Source organism: Pogona vitticeps, chromosome 5 (assembly GCF_051106095.1).
Source record: "Pogona vitticeps strain Pit_001003342236 chromosome 5, PviZW2.1, whole genome shotgun sequence".
Lineage (NCBI taxonomy): Eukaryota > Metazoa > Chordata > Lepidosauria > Squamata > Agamidae > Pogona > Pogona vitticeps.
The window spans coordinates 190695298-190714138 of NC_135787.1; the positions used below are offsets into that span (position 1 = coordinate 190695298).

At 44.7% G+C, this 18841-nt stretch overlaps 1 long non-coding RNA gene across 1 annotated transcript in view; it reads right to left on the reverse strand.

Annotated features, from left to right (window-relative positions):
• Nucleotides 1-6207: 6207 nt before the first annotated feature.
• LOC140707814 (uncharacterized) overlaps nucleotides 6208-18841 on the reverse strand; it is a 104992-nt gene continuing 92358 nt past the window's right edge. Inside the window, exons 3-4 of the long non-coding RNA XR_013536836.1 lie at nucleotides 8830-8897; nucleotides 6208-6261 (exon numbers count right to left, since the gene is read on the reverse strand). This is a non-coding gene — a long non-coding RNA (uncharacterized LOC140707814). The remainder of the gene's footprint in view (nucleotides 6262-8829; nucleotides 8898-18841) is intronic.

The window sequence follows — 18841 nt, forward strand, 5'->3', positions numbered from 1 at the left end:
CTTTAAATTAAGTTTCAGATATTTATGTATTGCAGTTTTAAATCTCTTCCTCTGCAGCACTTCAAAGCATTAGGGGTACTGTAGTTTCCCAAGAGGCACCTTGTATGGAGCATAATGAACAAGGGGACTACAGTACCCCTAATGCTTTTGCAGTGTCACAGAGCTTAGCCCCAGCCAGCCGGCTCCTTTGACTTGGAACTCAGAAATGCAAGGATTTTGCTCATTTGTACACCAGCTGCAAGTTATATGAAACACTCAGAAAAGGTTTTTCTTTGGGCTAAATCCTGCAGCATTTTAGCTGGGGCAGTTCCAGCAAACCTCTGGGTTTAACAGTTCGAACGTGCCTAATAAAGACTTCTCCACAACACAGGTGTAGGATGGAGATTGGAGGGAGATTTGCTTTCACTGGTAAGCGTGTTCTGTCTTTTGGCATGCTAGTGACTTTGGTATTTGATATTTGTGAGCCTGTGTTGTACCTCATAGCACTAGAGGATGCTCTTTTCATTTGGCTTCAATCTCTGGGTCCGTATGGACACAACCCTCCATCATCCATGATCCTGTCTAATTTTATTTCTAAGCTCAAAGGCCATGCAAATCTCTCTGTGCTTTGCCTTACACAGAGGAAGAGAATAGGCTTGTGGTTCAGACACATCCAGGATCTTCCTCAGACATGCAAACTCTTTTTTTTCTTGAGGTCAACGCTGCCTGGATTTCATCCCAGACACAAATTTTGTGTCAATTTCCTTTTATGCTTTGCTCAAGAGCTTTTTTGTGTGTGGGGTGGGTCTGATTCAGTAAAGCTGCACCCCCGCGAAGCTGCAGTTAGGTCTCCATATATTTTTGACATTCTCCTTCAAGAACCCCTGAGAGTTGATCCTTCTGGCTGGGATGATGTCGAGTTCATGTTCAAAATATCTGAAGGGCTAGAAGCGGAGAACTAGGGAGGGGCTTCAGATTCAGAATTTATTCAGAAAAACAAAACAAAGGGCGGGAAGGATTTTGTTTTTCTGAACCGATCCAAATCAAAGGAAGAAACCCCAAAGCCGTATTCAAATCAGACCAGGAGCTTCCCAAACGGTCAAGTGATGCTTTGGTGCTTCAGTGTTTAAACATCTAGAACAGCAGCTTTCGTTGCAGAGGACCCCAGTGTGACTGGCAGCTGGGACAACACCAAGCAGGTAATGCAGGAAGGGCAGGAGCTTTGCAAAGACTAAGCTGCACATTGGTGGGAATTTTGCTTGCACCCTGGAGGTTAAGCAGTAGTTGATGGCACTGACTTTCACTCTGCTCCCCTGCTATTCCAGGTCAGAGATACTAACTTTTCACATCTCAATGTTTCTTTCACTAGTTGGACACAGGCAAATAAATATAAATTGTTTAAAATATTTGGAAACCAGTTGAACTGTATGGGCTACATATACATCATCTCAAGGTGAATCAGTTGTGATCTGTAGGACAAATACTGTGTTTCCCCGAAAATAAGTCAAGGTCTTATATTAAATTTTTGCCCCAAAAATGTGTTAGGGCTTATTTTCAGAAGATGTTTTGTTTTACAGTCATGTTATCTTCTGGTTGCTGCACAAGGGTGGAGAGTGGGGTTTAACTTACCTGGGGCTTACTTTGGGGGTAGGGCTTATATTACCAGCATCCTGAAAAATCATACTAGGGCTTATTTTCAGGTTATGTCTTATTCTCGGGGAAACAGGGTAGATCCAAATGAATCAAAGTGGATGGTATTCTGTGCATTCCCATTGAGAACCACTGCTCTAAAGAAAGAAGCTGTGATTGAAGTGCGAAACACTAGAGGGCAGCACACACTCAAAGGATTTTAGCTTTGGGGGGGAAACCAGTGTAGAATATATTCTTTGCATGCAAGGCTGTGTTTATAATCCCTGGTATTCCAATTGAAAAGATGGGGTAGCAAGAGATGGGAAAGATCTCTAAGGGAACCACCGTGAGTCAGAGTTGATAAGAACAAGCCTGATCAACCAGGCTGGTGCTCTCCAGGTTTTTTGGACTACAAATCCTATTGGAGGAAGTTGCCTAGGCCCTAGGGGATTGTGGGTGTTGTAGTTGAACATATTTCGAAAGTGACAAATTGGAAAAGATGAGAGTTCAAAGGACAAATAGCCTGCCCCTGATACTAAGAACTTGCTAGATTTCCTAAAACGTACTTTATAATCTCTGTTTTTTGTTGTTTAGTTGTTATGTTGTGTCCGACTCTTCATGACCCCATGGATCAGAGCACGCCAGGCCCTCCTGTCTTCCACTGCCTCCCGGAGTTGGGTCAAATTCATGTTGGTTGCTTTGATGACATTGTCCAGCCATCTCGTCCTCTGTCGTCGCCTTCTCCTCTTGCCGTCACACTTTCCCATCATCAGGGTCTTTTCCAGGGAGTCTCCTCTTCTCATGAGATGGCCAAAGTATTGGAGCCTCAGCTTCAGGATCTGTCCTTCCAGTGAGCACTCACGGTTGATTTCTTTCAGAACAGATAGGTTTGTTCTCTTTGCAGTCCAGGGGACTCTCAAGAATCTCCTCCAGCACTACAATTCAAAAGCATCAATTCTTCGGCGGTCAGCCTTCTTTATGGCCCAGCTCTCACTTCCATACATCACGACAGGAAAAACCATAGCTATGACGATGCGGACCTTTGTGAGCAAGGTGATGCCTCTGCTTTTTAAGATGCTGTAATCCCCTTGCAGCTCCCCTGGCACTTACCCACTCCCAGCCATGTCCACTGGTTGCACCAGAGTCTCACTGAGGTCATGTGAGTGTTGAAAAACTCTGTAGACTTTACATATTTTGGAGGGGGCTGCAGAATTGCAGAATTCTGGCTTGCGGGGGGGGGGATTCCTGGCAAATTGTGGGGGCTGAAATGCAAGAAGAAAACAAGAAATCAAAGAGCCCATTGCCTAGATAAAATACCCGTTCTATCTGTCCTGAACTTGCCAGGAATCCCGCCCCCCCCAAGCCAGAATTCTGGGAGATGCAGTCCCCCCCCCTCAAATATGTAAAGTCTACAGAGTTTTTCAACACTCACATGATCTCAGTGAGCCTCTGGTGCAGCTCTCTCCTCACTTCCTCTCTGTCCTTAGAGAAATTCTTTCCTAATGTTTTGCACTGACTTAATATCTTCCAAGGGCCTACATGTGCAATGCGGTCCTTCCTAGATTACACCGTGCACCAGGGGAAACGCTTCAGGGATAACACTTCCGTCTCACTGCTAGTAGAACTACCACAGGGCAGCCTCGAGTCACACCGTGCACAGTTGGGCAGCAGGATTTTGGCCATCATGGTAGGAATATTTTATTTTACACTGACAAAGATCGTTGTGTCACCTTCAAGAGAAACACCTTTTGTCAGATTTTAGCAGACTGCACCCCACCCTGCTGGCTGGCCCCCTCACAGTCTGCCCATACACTGCTTGGGTCTTCCTCTTCGGGTGGCTGTCCAGTCTAGCCAGGAGCTTAGGCTTCCCTTCCCTGCCTCCTCCAGCAGCTGACCACTCAATGGCTGTGCAGGAAGTATCCCTGTCCCACCTCCTTGCCTGAGTGGTCAGCTGCTGGAGGAGGCGGGGCAGGGAAGCCTGAGCTCCTGGCTGGACTTGACAGCCGCTCAAGGAGAACCTGGGCGCCACGTGGTAGATTGTGAGTGGGCCAGCCAGGTGGGGGAAGGGAATGTGCAGCACTTGTGGTGCCGCACAAAGTTCAACATATTGGGCCAAATCAATTTATGTCCATCTCTGATTATGGGACTGATAAGCTTTCTTCCCATTAGATTCCATAAGGGATGCCTCTAAAAAAACCTACAAGTCTTAAAATCCCTTGTCACTCCCAGGTGTTTTGGCTGAACTGCCTGGAATCCTGGCTGGGGAAATTCCTGTTGAATTCTAGGGGTTTCAGTGCAAGAAATTCAAAAGTCTCATGTTAATTCAAAAGTCTTCTTCCATCTCCTATACATCAATCTGACTCTTTTCTTCATGAACCAAGCCCGAGAGGGGCACATTTTGGACAAAACTCTCAGCCAGCATAATTATCAGAGCTGTTACCACAAAATGGAAATTTTCCTAGTGGCAGTCCCTCTTTCTACACATGCCCGTAGGTGCATATATACACACATAACGCTATGCAAGGAAAGAAATTCAGTTACAGATGTTGGCTTTCAAAGTGCATCGTAACTTTTATTACATTTGCCCCTCACAACAGCCCTGTGAGGTAGGCTGATATTATTTGTACTTCAGAGGTAACCGATGGTGCCGTCCTGTTCCAGCCTCTCTGCTCTTCGTAGAGATAAAACGGCAGAGGTAGCATCTCAAACCAGGGCTACAAGGTTCTCCTTTTAACTGCTTGAAATTGCAGAGTTTCGGTCCAAGATGATATTCCCCGATCATTATAACCGATTTCAAATGGTGCTAGAAAGAGGAACAGACTCTGAACACCAGAAGAAATCAGTCATCCTCCAAAGGGGATACGGTGAGCTGTGGGGGGTCAAAAGCTGATGGCAATCAGGGAATAAGTGTTGACAATCTCAAAAAAACTCTTTAAAGACAAACATCACGTCTGTGCTTCTCAGCATGGTTAAGTTTAATGAGACTCAATATAATGAAATGTGCAATCGTTTGGCATCTGAAATAGAAATTGGGCCCAGTGGGCAGAAGCGAAACCCGTGCCCATCTCAAGAGGCAAATACCTGCAACGGAGAAATCTGAGGTTTGAGTTCTTTACACGTCTCAATGTAATTTCCTTTGAACCGTTGCACTGTGCTCTTATTTTATCCAAGGAAGAAGTCAGTCTGAAAAGCATGTTTCATTGGCTTGTTGAGTGTGCTTGGTGAATATCTTTTGTTCCAACCAGCTTCTAGCTACTGCCAGTATCCTTCCTTTCATGCCAGCAACACGGAAGGCACTCTGCAATTGGTCACGTGTCCCTGGTATGAACTGAATTTAAAACACCCAACAAAGCCTTTCCACCAGCCCCACATCTACAGAGATTCTTGGTAAGGGAAGGTAAAGGTGAAGGTTCTCCTTGACATTTAATCTAGTCATGTTCGACTCTAGGGCGCGGTGCTCATCCCCATTTCCAAGTTGTAGAGCCAACATTTGTCCATAGACGTTTCTGTGGTCACGTGGCTATTGCGACTAGATACGGAACACCGTTACCTTCCCACCGTGGTGGTACCTATTTATCTACTGGCATTTTCCCCATGCTTTTGAATGGCTAGGTTGGCAGGAGCTGGGACAAGCGACGGGAGCTCACTCCGTCATGTGGATTCAATCTTACGACGGCTGGTCTTCCGACCTTGCAGCCCAGAGGGTTCTGCGGTTTAACCCAAAGAGCCACCACGTCCCTTCTCAGTAAGACCTGTTCTCAAACTACCAACCAGTAATCAAGGCAACCGGGCTGCTATCTGCAGTATGTAGGCCAAACAGCAACCAGCCTCTATGCAAGATTCAGACACTAATCTGCCATCCTGATTAAGAAATTGGAACAACTAGTGTCTCTAAACAAGCAGATCCCAACCTTGGGTCCCTGAATGTTCTTGGACTGCAACTCCCAGAAATCCTGACCACCACAGCTGGCGGCGAAGGCTTCTGGGAATTTTAGCCCAAGAACATCTGGGGCCCCAAGGTTGGGAACGGCTGCTCTAGGCACTTTGGCGTTGAACAGCGCAGACCTACCGGATTTGTCTTTGGTTGGAACAGAGATAACACCAAATCCCAAGCCCACAAGAAAAAGAAGGAAGACGTACGGATTTACAAACCGGCTGCTTTTAACACCTCATGGCCTGAATCTGGAAGACACCACCTGACAGTATTCATCGGCTTTACAATATACCTCTAGGTTCTGTCACTGCCCTCTGGGAAGCAGGACACTTATGGGAGAAACCGGAACAACCGAAATTCTTGGCCTTGGTCAGAAGGAGAAATGTTCTGAGTGAGAAAAATCGTGTTTTGGTCTTCTTTCAACTTTGCTACGGAGGCTATATTGTGAAATATGTGCCATAAATCCTCCCCCCCCCCCCAAACATGGTTGTTGCAAAAGCATTTACCAGAAGCCTTTAATCTCTCTCTCTCACTTCAAAAACTCGAAGTTGTTTCCTGCTCCAATGAGAGGAAGGGCAGCCATTCTTCCCCCAAGAACACTGATTTCAAATGGTGCTAGACGCTGTGTATTTAAATCTAAACCACCATATGAAACCAGCTCCCTGGAGGAGTTCCAGACAAGACTTCCTTCTGCTGGGGAAAGAGCACCCCGCTTTGACCTAGAAAAAGAGATGTTAACAAACACATATTGGTATTTGGTTTCTTAAGAAGTTTTTTTTTTCACATTAGGGGACTGGCAAAGAAGAATGGGGAGGCATAAAACTTTCCAGAGAAGGACTCTCCCTTTTCCTTCTGCGGCATAAACAACAAAGGGAGGAGGATGATGGTTGAGCAGGCAAGGTGAAGCAGCGCAAGGTGAAGGAGGAAGCTGAGCTGAGACTAGAAATTCCATGTTGGAGTTCATATATACACTCTCGGGCTCTGGCTGGTCAGATGCCTCAAGGAAGGAGAGCTTAGGATTACAGTCATATCAAGTATTTTTTTCTTAGGTGTCCTCAATTCTAGCAGAATCGCAGAGTTGGAAGGAACTCCAAAGGTCATCTAGCCAAATCCCTAGCAAGCTAGTACTTAGAGAAGCCCTGTTTTTGTGGCCTTTGTGTTTGTTTTTGCACCCACGTGTCAGCACGATGGCAGGAGCCTACCAGAAATGGGTAAGGGACACAGCAGGGGAAGTCAAGAGTCTCAAAGGTGAGGATGTTACTGTTGATCAGTAACTACCGATAGGGATTATTCCAATTTGTACATGTTATTGCCAGCAGACCTGGAGAGGGCACCGGCTTCACCAAGGTCAAACTGACTTAAACATGACGTAATCCAGAGTTGACATTGATGGAATATCTGTCCGTTCCCAAGAGCTGGTTCCTCAGTGTCTCCAGGCTTTTTGCCTTGTTTCTGAAAAGCTCCACTCCTTGATTCATGTCTTATCTCACAACCTGCAAAGAAGAACGGATTCAAGGTCTCCGGCAGCACAAGCCGGCATTTCTTTTTTTCCCTTCCTGATGAGAAAGGGGAAATCCTGCGGTCGAAAGTTCTGAACAAGAAACAATCCATCATTTCACTCTGGCTACTTCGAGAGGGACAACGATGCGCATTCTGAAAGCGTGACTCCACGATTAATCAAGAGGGCTTGAAGGGGCAGCCGCCCTGGAGAAGGTTCCTTGAAGGGGCAGCGTTTCCGCTTGAAACATTCCAAGAGCATGAGCAGGGTTCAGTTCCAGCGCTTGCTTTTCCCCAGCCCTACTGATGTACCTCCAAGTGTGGTTAGCAAATTATAGGGTGGTTTATTCATAATTTCACTTGTGGGTCACGATGTACGGCAGAACTGTAAGAGCAGAAGTTATTTTGTTGTACGTAAGACAAATGACTCTATTTAGTCTTCTGAGAAACCCTAATTTTGCTCCCGACCAGTTACTTCTTATTCTCTTATGAGGCTCCAACTGTTCTTTGCTGGTCTCCATGCCTTGCATTCCAATCAAGGACTCAGCCTCACAGCCAGAAGGACCCTCCTGTCCATCATCCTGCTTGATGCAGGAAATTCAGAGGTGAGATATTCTCGACAGATGCCTTTTCACCTTCTGCTTCCAGAGAAGACCAGCAGCCTTTTTTTTTTTTTTGGTAACAAATTGGATTATCAACATGCTCTCACCATCAGGAGGTTTCTCCTAATATTCAGCCGAACTCTACTGTCCTGCAACTTAAGCCCACTAAATCTAGTCCAGCTCTATGGGGAAGACGAAGAACAAGCAAGTAAATAAAATATTCCCACTCAGAACCCATAAAAACGTCTCTTCCCCTTCTAATCTCTTCTTAAAACCTACTATTTTTGTCAGGCACATAGCTGCAGTGGCTCACATTCATCTTTTACTAGCGTGTTTCTCTCTGCCCTGAATTCTTATAGGACTCATTCTGTTATCTTCCTATTTTCAATTGTAAACTCCCTGGGAGTTACAAAGAGTCAAGGACATACCAATACTTTTATTTCCATTGTTCCCAAAACATCTTATTTCATCGCCTCTTGTGAGATGCCTTTAAGGCAGATTTCCATTTTTATTCCCATTTCACAGATTTTAGAAAGAAAGCTGATGTCCCACAGTTAAGACCAATTTTGCAGAACTTCCTGCTTGAGCCATCCGATTTGCAAGCGATGGCCAAGTTTACTTCCTGAGGATCCATCACCAAAACGAGTGAATTAATGAGATGGGAGGCGAGACAGCTTGTGCTATGACAGGTACCTTCCAAGCTGAAGGAATGGCTGCTTCTAACCATATGCTATAGGTATACCCAAGTTTAGGCTGGCTGGATAGCTCAGTGGTCGAGGTATCCAGCTGTGGAGCCAGAAGTTGGGAGCTGAATTTTCCCCACTGTGCCTCCTGAGTAGAGCCAGCCTGTGTGACCCTGGACAAGCTGCACACAGTCCCAGGGCAACCTCAGAAGAAGAGAACGGTCAACCACCTCTGAGTCTTCTCTACCTGGAAAACTCTACAAAGGGATCGCCATGAGTCAGAATTGGCTTGAACCAAGGGAGTTTCAACCTTGGTGATTCCTTGCTACCTACTACAGTACATGCTTTTCTTAGCGCTCCCGTCAATGATTTCTCTCTTCCCCATTGTCTCTTTAATTTCAAACCTGTCAAAGGCCTGTTCCAACCCTCGTCATTCTTGGGCTATTTATTTCACTGCTTCTGAAAGGGAAAAGCCCATGTTGAAGACACACACACACGCACGTACCTTTCAATGGCTCCTTTTAAACATGCCTTTTCAGCACCGACGTAGCCACATGAAATAAACGTCTGCACCTGAAATCAAAAGGAAAAAGGAGGGGAGGGTATTAATGCTATTACTCAGATGATGCCAGGAACATTCCAGAACTTTGCATTCTTTGCTTCTCCAAGCTTCATCTTTTAATTCAGTGGTGCTGAAGGAAAAGAGAGGGAGAGGGGAAAAAAAAAGACAAAGACAGGTAGAGTATCAGGCACTATCTTGCCTTTTTGTTATTAAAAGTATTGGCAAGTAAGCCACCCTGACAGCCTTCCCAGCTATACAGAAGAGTATATGTGCTACGGGTAAAAAAAAAAAAAGAGGGACAAATAAAAGCAATCAAATCCAACCCCGTGCAATGTCCCCAATGCTTAGTTGTGCTTTTCGACTAATTCGCAGAGAGCTGTTGGCTGATTAATCATCTGCCTTTTAGCGGCGTACATGCAAATGAAACTACTTATTGTGAAAATCTCAGTACAAAAATCTCCCCAAGGTATGGCAGGAACTGATCAGATCACCAACAGTCTAGCTACTGCATGCCATTCCTTTCAGGCTGGAATGCAATTTTACTCTGGGCTCTTCCAGATGGCCGACAGTGCCACAAAATGCCCCCAAATTGGTCCCCAATGTTCCATACCCTTCCTTCCACAACCACCACCACCACCATCCAGACGACATTGAGGCTTGGCGTGGTACAACACGCGCTACGGAGGGGCAGAAACTGTGGCAACGGGTCTCTCCTGCAAGGCAAATTAATTCATTTCCCCTGATCACCCAGGAGGGAAGTGTATCGCGATGGCGCTTTCCCACTTACTTCTGAGGAGGTCAGAGCCCTGCTGGGAAGCTTTCAAAACTGTTGTCTATTTCTTTGGGGTCGGGGGGGAGAGATGCAGTTTGCTTTTTGCCTGCTGAGTGGCATAGCTTGAGATTGGCAAAGTGAAAAGGGACGTGCAAGGGGCATTAGGGTTCAGGTGTGTGTGTGTGTGTGTGTGTGTGTGTGTGTGTGTGTGTGTGTGAGGGAGAGAGAGAGAGAGAGAGAGAGAGAAAGAGAGAGATATCCTTTTACAGACACTAATAAAGGTAAATTGTGCATTTGGGAGCAAATGAAAGGGGGGAAATATATTTTTAAAAGCTCCAATTTGTTCTGTTTTTAGAGTTCTTCATCATTTGTTCAACCACCCGTCCGTAAATAAACTTAAAAATGCATGAATAAGAAAGCTGAATCTACTTTATGGAGGTTCCCTTAACCCTTCCAACACCTTGCCTTTTGTGCCGTTCCGGCTCTGTCAGGAGCAGCATTTGGAGAACGAGTTGGCTCACAGCGTATCAACAGCACATCAAAATCAATACAATTTCCAAGAAACGAGCGGGTGTGCTGTTAGCAGCAAGCAGAAAGTTAAGCTACTAGCCAAACCAACAAATACGCGTGACCTGCAGTCAATGTTCTGTAAACAAACATGACCCAAGAACCAAAATAGCTGGTTTGCTCTCAATCTGGTGTCTGGATTTCTGCAGCATCCTCATGTCCACCCAGAGAGGGGAAAAAATCTATCCTCTTCTTGTGAAACTCTACTGGATCTATATTAGTTGCCTTGGGAGACTGAAAGATTTCCCCCACCCATTTTCTCCAAGTCGGTACCCCCCATACTTTCAGTCTACAGCTTCCGTTTCATTCCCAGCCAGCACAGCATCATGTGACTTGTTGTCCAGACACAGGGGGAGAGAAACGATGGCTGCAGTCAGGCTGGTGATTGGAATCAATTTCTGTTCAGGCTTTTAAAACATGTCCTGTGATATTTAAACCGACGGCTGCGTTCTAATGCACTAAATGGAAATTGATGCACTTCTGAAGATTTAAACCAGTTTTTGCCGTCTCCACTGATGATATCGACTCATTTCCACAAAACCGCATTGAGCTGATTTTATTTTAGAAGCAAAGTACAGTTGTGCCTCGCAAGACAAATGCCTTGCGCCACGAAAAACTCGCAAAACGAAAGTGTTTTGTGATGTCCTCGGTGCTTTGCAAGACGGTTTTTCCTATGGCCGTGCTTCTCAAGATGATTTTTTTCGTCTTGCATTGATGCCTCGCAAGACGAAATAAAATGGCATTCTTCTTGTGAGGCGCTTAATAGGAATGCATTGAGGGCACAAGACAATCGTTTTCACGATACGAAAGGACTCACGGAACCAATTTTATTCGTCTTGCGAGGCACCACTGTATTTTAAAGAGCCCCTGCTAGCCAGTTGAAAAAGATTAACTTTGCAGCCCCTATAAATCGATTTCACCCTTGCATTGTGTGAAGGATACAATCTAAACTGATTTAAATGACGCTTACATGTGGTTCTTAATGCCAGTGTGACCGCAGGCTGTGTTAGGGAAAACTGCTGTGAAGTATGCATCTGACATCTTGTGAAGTTTCCATTGTATTGTACACAGCTATTAACTTCTTTTGGAATTTTGTTGAATTTTTTGTCTTTTGAGCCATATTCTTTCACTCCTGCCCTTTTGAGAATCCTCCTTGGTAAATTACTCTGAGCAGGAAAGCACTGGAAAGAAATGCTATGGAAGATTTATCTGCAACAAACCACAGACACTTGCATTTTCTGCTCACAGAAATTTCTCTGTTGTTGCGGTTTCTCTTGTTTTCCACTTTGCTCTCTTTGAGTGGCATTCAGTTCTCAAGCATCCAAAGACAATATTGGATCTATATACAGTATAAATGGAAGGCAGAGCTTTTATGCACATTTGGTGGAACTGGAAAGAAAGAGAAAAAACCCTGCCAGGAATTGGTGTTAATGAGCGCCAGCGAATCCGTGACAGAATTCCATGTACTCTGCTTGCAATTCTATTAAGCTGTCAAAAATCTAGAGTTATGAGAGTAAACAAAAGAGCAACTTGTTGGGAAATGTAGTAATTGAATATTGATAGGTAGAAAGGAATAAAGTCAAAATACAGAACCCAAATTAATAGTAGGAGTAAAAAGGAAAACAAGAGGGGGACATAACTCAGCGACACAGCAAGCACATGCTTTTTCTTGAAAGAAGTCTGAGGTTCAAACTCAGCATTTAAAGACCAGGCAGCAAGACATAAGAAAAATGTATTCGTGAAGGCTTTCATGGCCAGGATCTCATGGTTGTTGTGGATTTTTCGGGCTCTTTGGCCATGTGGTTGTTCTTCCTGTCGTTTCTCCAGTCTCTGTGGCCGGCATCTTCAGAAGACAGAAGTAGCACTCTGTGCTTTGGTGCAGATTGTTTGGGAGTATTTATGGCTGTGAGATCAGCTTTGTCCTTTTCAGGAGATGGGTGATTATGGTGATCAGTGTGCTCTTGTTGCGGGTGTATTGTAGTGATAAGGAGGAGAGATTATCTGTCACTGTGATTGATGGGTGTCGTTAGCTGGTCTTTTGTGTGTAGTGATCACTGGTCCTTGTGGCTGGGTGGAGTTCGTTGACCTTTTGCATGCTGTATTTTTGAGAGCTGGGAGCCAGGTTTGGTTGAGTTTCAAACTTTCTTTTTTTTGTTGAAGTTCTGCTGATGTTTGTGAATTTCAATGGCTTCCCTGTGCAGTCTAACGTAATGATTACTGCCTTCTCTATCTGAGGTATACTGGCAAACATTGGAACTGTACGAGACCTTACTTTTTTGGGGGGCTACAACTCCCAGGGCCACTCACAGTCAGCATGGTCTTCGGGTGGGCTGCTAGGGTTTGCTGGGGGGGTCATAATCCAAAAATGTTACTTCTTATAGTCAGGGTAGATTTAACTTAAAGCAAATTGATTGAAATCATGGTTTAAATTTTAAAAATCAGTTTCTTTTATTTAAACCAACCTGAGGGTTTTTTTTAAATCATTAATCATTCTGCCTACAGCTTCGCAACATTTAGCCTGGATGGATGAATGGATCTGAAATGTGGCGGATAGTAGTCAGGAATAAATTTATGTACAACGCAGATGGAAAAATAAAAGACATTCTCATACAGGTCTGGAATGGTAGACTAAAAGAATAATAATAGCGTGGAATAGAGTGAATCGCTCCCAAAAAAGATATAAAAACATGTGCAAAAAGAAAAAAAATACCGAAAAGGGCATGTTTCAGTGCTGTCAAAGGACAGAGATAATGGCCAAAAACCTATCGGGATTTCATGATGAGACAATGTGAATTGTGTTGATTTTTCAGGGTGACGTGCCTTAAACTAAGAAATCACAGACATTATCGCTTGCGTACTCAGCTGCACAACTCAACACAAAACAGACAAGGTCTACAGTGATTTCTTAGGTTTTTATGTTAGGCATCTTTCAGTCTTGAGAGATGATGGTAACGTGCTCTGTATGGAGGACTTGGAACAGTATCTAGTGTGGCTAAGAAGGCCAATTCGAGAGTGACCATCCCTTCCACAGTGAAAACAAATACAATCTGTCCCCTGTCCATCTCTCTGGTTTGGCTGGTTTCAGGACTGCCTCTTGGCCTCGGCCTGCTGAACAAGGGTCTCTTCCAATTGGGAGAGGCTATTTGGGGGTATTTTTGCAACAGCAAAATCTCATGGTTTATATATATTGTGCACTGCAATCTCATATATGTCGACTTGACTGTAATGTCTGTCAAATTTGATGGAACTTCTTCTACAGCACAGGCTGAAAGCTCTGAGTCACAATTTATAGTATTCCCCATAATGTCTTCCTTTGGGGGAGTAACAAGAACCTCACAATGTAAATTAGGAAAAAAAAAAAAAAAAAACGAGTCATCACACTGTTGTTTTGGGAGCTGTGTTACAAGCATCTGACAATAAGGTCTTCAGAGGTCATGCGGGGACAAATGTGCCTTTTTTTAAAAAAATATTCCAGCGTATATTGTAAAACAGCAGATTAGTTTTGCCGTTAAAAGCACGAAGTGCTGTTTTGACAAAATGAAATTTAAGAGCAGGGCACAAATTAATTCTTTAAAATGTGCTGCTGCTCCCTAGCATGGATTTCGTAAATCTACAATTAAGAACTTGGAATGGAGCCACCGCCATCTTTTCAAAGTCTGTGTGTTTTCTAAATGGGTTCCTTGTGTGACATTAGGGACTACTGTTTGGGGGGAAAAAAAGTAAGCTCCAAGCCTTGTAAGACCATCTGCACCCCTTATTTGTGCACATTTGTATGCTAGTCATGGCAAAGTTTTGTACAGTGCTGTACTTTTTTAAAAAACAATTATAGCTACAGGTCTGAATTGAAGGCTGTCAGTGTGCTTTAGTCTCTCCCCTTATCTGGACTTCTGACCACACAAGGACTGTAAGCATGCCGAGTCGAACATGCTTCTGGTCTCCACTTCAGACATTCCTGAAGGTCTCGGTGACTGCTAGGTGGGATTTTGGGGTGGAGCTAACACAACCTCCTCACCGCAACGTACACGTCAAGCCCTACTTTGGTTCAGGTTGTAAGGTAAAGGTTCCCCTTGACATTTAGTCCAGTTGTGTCCAACTCTAGGGTTCTAGACTCTAGGGTTCTAGATAACTCATGCAGTACTATGCACCGCAGCTCATCCCCATTTCCAAGCCGTACAGCCAGTGCTTGTCCAAAGACAGTTTCCGTGGTCACGTGGCCAGCACGACTAGACACGGAACGCCGTGATCTTCCCACCAAGGTGGTACCTATTTATCTACTTGCATTTTTACATGCTTTCGAACAGCTAGGTTGGCGAGGAGCTGGGACGAGCAACGGGAGCTCACTCTGTCATGTGGATTCGATCTTACGACGGCTGGTTTAACCCGCAGCGCCACCACATCCCGTTCAGGTTGTAATGTCTCCCAAAAAGGGCAATTTGTGAAAAGGAATGGTATACCACATGGGGGGGATGACTGTGTAAAATTTTTGTTTCAGACCTTTACATTAGACCCACAGAGGCCAGAAAGCTTACCCGGTGGTGCAAGATGTGGAAGGTAAATCTCATGTTTTTTCCCCCACATCCCCATCATCTATTTATCCCTAAATGAATTCCAACATCCTGCTTGAAGATGTGCTTATATCGTCGTCTCTACGGGAAACAGGGCACGGAGATGTGTCTATGGATAGCTCTCTGAACGATTAACAATAAAACCGGCTCAAGTCTGTGGATTCTAAACAGTTCGGCAGCAGCAGGAAAACAGAGACTTTTTTTTCATCTGATGTCAAACAGGATCAGGTTGGGTGGGTATGAATGGCAGAATCAGGGGTGGATGATCGTGTGAAAGGACTACCACCTCAATTCCTGTATCCCAACTGAACCATGTGCTCAAAAGCACTTTAATTCCGGTGGGAGCTGTGATTCTACTACGAGCTACTATTCTCCACCCTCTGCCAGCTGGTGAATCTCGAGGTTCACTGAACAGAAACAAACAAAACAAAAAGCAGATGCTGGAAATCTGAGGTCTGCCCACTGACCTGCTGTACATCCATTAGGGAACACGTTTAGTCTGACTGATGCACCAGATGCTCTTGAGCATGGAGCAGGTTTATAAGGAAGAAAACAGCACCGGAGACAAAACGTACAATCAAACTTTGGAAAACTAAAACTTTTTTGGGGCTACACCATCTAGGAATGCCCCAGTGCCCATCAAGCCCATGCCCCCACTTCTTGCAAAACTAAGGAGAAAAGATCGAGAACATGATCCTTCAGTCGTTGCTTTTCTCCCCCAAACGGCATAAAGGTCCTTGATATGTGTGAGTGTTGCAATACAGTCACAGAAAGGCCTTCGATCGCCCTCTGGCCTTTTCGCGTTTGGTTTATTTAAATTTTCACAGAAAGCTTCCTCTTTTCTCTGCCACTCCCGAAGTCTGGCAGACTCCTTTCCGCGAGAGAGCAAGAAGAATCGGAAGTTTTTCAAAAAATGACTGCAAAAATTATGGAACAGAAACTGTCTACAAACAAATTTGTCAGTGTCCCTTTCTCCCCAGACGGCTCCCTTTCTCGAGTCTTTGTTTTTCTGTTTTCAGTTTGCATTTCTAACCTTCCAGCCTGAGAAAAATCCCAGTGATCCGCATGATGTAACTGCAGTCCGTCAAAAACAAGGACAACATGTTCTCAGCTTAGAATGCTGGTCAATTCTTGGGGAATTTATTCTGCAATTGTTGGCTGCAGTTCCACTGCACTTTCTCTCTCGCTTTCTCCTCCCCCGCCTCGTTCGGATGTTCCAAATCCAAAACGCAAGACAGCTTCAAGGAAAACATTTGGGTTTTGGAGTTGGAAATTAAGATATGGCTTGCCTGCCACTGGATTGTTTAACTGAGGGCTTCTAGTACTGTAGTTGCCTTTCAAGGGGCTAACATTTCCATGCTTTATGGTGCTTTAATGGTTATGCTTCCTTCTTTCTACCGCCATGAAATAACTGGGCACTGAACTCTGGTGAATTACTGCGAACTTTCTACTAACAGATGAAGGTGCTCACCTTCTCGTCCAGAAGTGCAATTCAGTATCACGTGAAATTTGCTTTATTTTATTTCTTAACTTGTTCTCCTGCCCAGGAGGCCTGCAGAACTTTTTCTGACCAAGCCGATATAGTAGAAGTAGCTACAGTGGACCCTTGACTTACAGACGGCTTGACTTACAGACTTTTTGAGTTACAGACTTCTCTGGCTGCAAAATTTAGGTTTGACTTGCAGAATGAGATTTGACTTAGACCAGAAAAAAAACAAAATGGAACAAAAACGGCCTGTTACGGGATTAATCGGTTTTCAATGCACTGTAGGTCAATGGAGACTTGACTTACAGACTTTTTGACTTGAGAACTGCTTTCCAATACGGATTAAGTTCTCAAGTCAAGACCCCACTGTACCAAGAAGGAACGTGTCACCAACATGCTAAGAAAAACGCCTTCCAATGGATACGGAGTGTGACATAAAAGTACAAGAGAGTAACAACCCCTGAAATGTCCACTCTGGAGATTTTGTGGCTAGAATGGGATCCATCCAATGGAGGAACCCAAGCCCTTCCCTGAATGTTGGATTTTGTTCCGAGCTACAGCCACGCCAACTAATGCGCACGCAACCTGTATAATTGCTGGAAATCATCCCACAATTCTTCTATAGATTCTCAGCTAGATTTCTTCAAAACATCAGTCCAGCCTTCTGATCTGCCAAAAGCCAGACCCTGCGGTTTGGGGAGCCAGGCTGGAGTAACTTGAGACAGGCCGTCCGTCTTTTCCTGACACACCTGTCGTCTGAACAAACCGGTGTTCTTTTCTAGGGGCGAGGGTAAGAGAGGTTAAAGGGAACTTCTCCAGCAGAGGTCATCCCTCAGTGCTGTCCCCGTGTGCCACCGTTTGAGAAGGAGACGGTGCCTGAGGCATGCGCTCCTCTGCCCGCACACATTTCTCGGGCGTAAGGGTGCAGTATTGCACAGGGTGAATAACATTCCAGATAGCTGAGTGCCACATTATCAACCTCAGCATTACTGGTGGTGGAGGGAGGATATTGCAGCTTGCCATTGGAAAAGTGAAAGTAAATGGGAGAAGACTCAGTCCTTTGTGCGGCGTGCCAGATGGTGTGGAACTGAGCCTCTCAGCATTCCTCGCAAAGGGCTGTGCTGGCACAGGATGATGGGCATTGTTGTCCAGCAACATTTAGAGGGCCAGACTTTGCTCTCCCCTCCGGGCTATATGTGAAGGGGACAGACAAGGGGCCTGACAAAGGATCTCATGCAGGGTGTTCAGATCAGCAGGAGCTTCCCCCAACCCCCTGGATTTTTGGGCTGAAGACTTGCTTTGGCCAACTATTACAGAGTGCTGCATATGTCTATGCATATTTATTATTTACAGCTCAAAGAGAGAAAAGCAAATAAAAATCCAGAACTGGACGTCCGCCAAGGAGACAAGGTATTAGCCTTGCACCTGCATGTTATCCGATGAGGATGCCAGACGGACCCTTCTGGAGAAGGTCTTTGTGGACCGAACGGCTGCAAATGTTGTTTCACTGGGAGCCACGCGTTCTGTTCCGTGGCACCTTGTGAGCCCTGGGAAAAGTTTCCTCCTCATCCCGAGGATCCCTTCTCTTTTACAGGACTCACAAATGTACGAAAACTGGAAAATAAATAGGGTCTTTTTTTCCCAACGGAGTTGAAGGGGGCTGACCAACAACATACTACCTTTTTAAAACTGAGGCTCGTGGCGCAGTGGTTAAAACGCTGTACTGCAGCTAAAACTGTGCTCACGACCTGGGGTTCAAATCCCGGGTAGCCGGCTCCTTCCGAGGTCGGTAAAATGAGTACCCAGCTTGCTGGGGGGCGGGGGCAATGTGTAGCCTGTATAATTAAAAATTGTAAACTGCCCGGAGAGTGCTTGTAGTGCTATGGGGCGGTATATAAGTCCAATAAATAAATAAATAAATAAATAAATAAATAAATAAATAAATAAATAAATAAATAAATAAATAAAACGTTTTTATATCAAGAAACTATGAAATACTTAGCTGAATTCTACATATAAGCAAGGGGGATGCCAATGACACACATATACAAATTTTTACAGCCAATGTAAAAATACTTTTATGCACCAGTATAAACAGATGACAGAAGCATCAAAGCGAGGCAGGTACAGAAATGCAGATTTCTCTTACAAAGTGCATCACTGCTCTAAAATGGTTGATACAATCTATCTACCTGCCTTACCCTCATAGACTCCAGATGGGTTTCACTACAACTTCCATTATTCCTGGAATGCCCCCTGAGAAGCTGAACAAAGCTTTCCCCTTAGCATAGGGACAGATACAATTTTTCTTGCCCTTGACAAAAAAAAGTGTGTCTCAGCACATCAAGATGCCCCATTAACCATTACTTCTCAGACGACAACTCCCACGCAGTTCTGCTCCCAGTTGTTGTCCTTAAAATAACTATAGCGGCAACACCAACTCTTTGCAGCTCTGAGCTCCTAAGGTAATTCGTTTTTAATCAAGACTCTACGGAAGGCAGATGTTTCATTTTGCCAACGGGCAGATGAGGGGAGCTATAGCCAATAATGGACCATAAAGAAGGC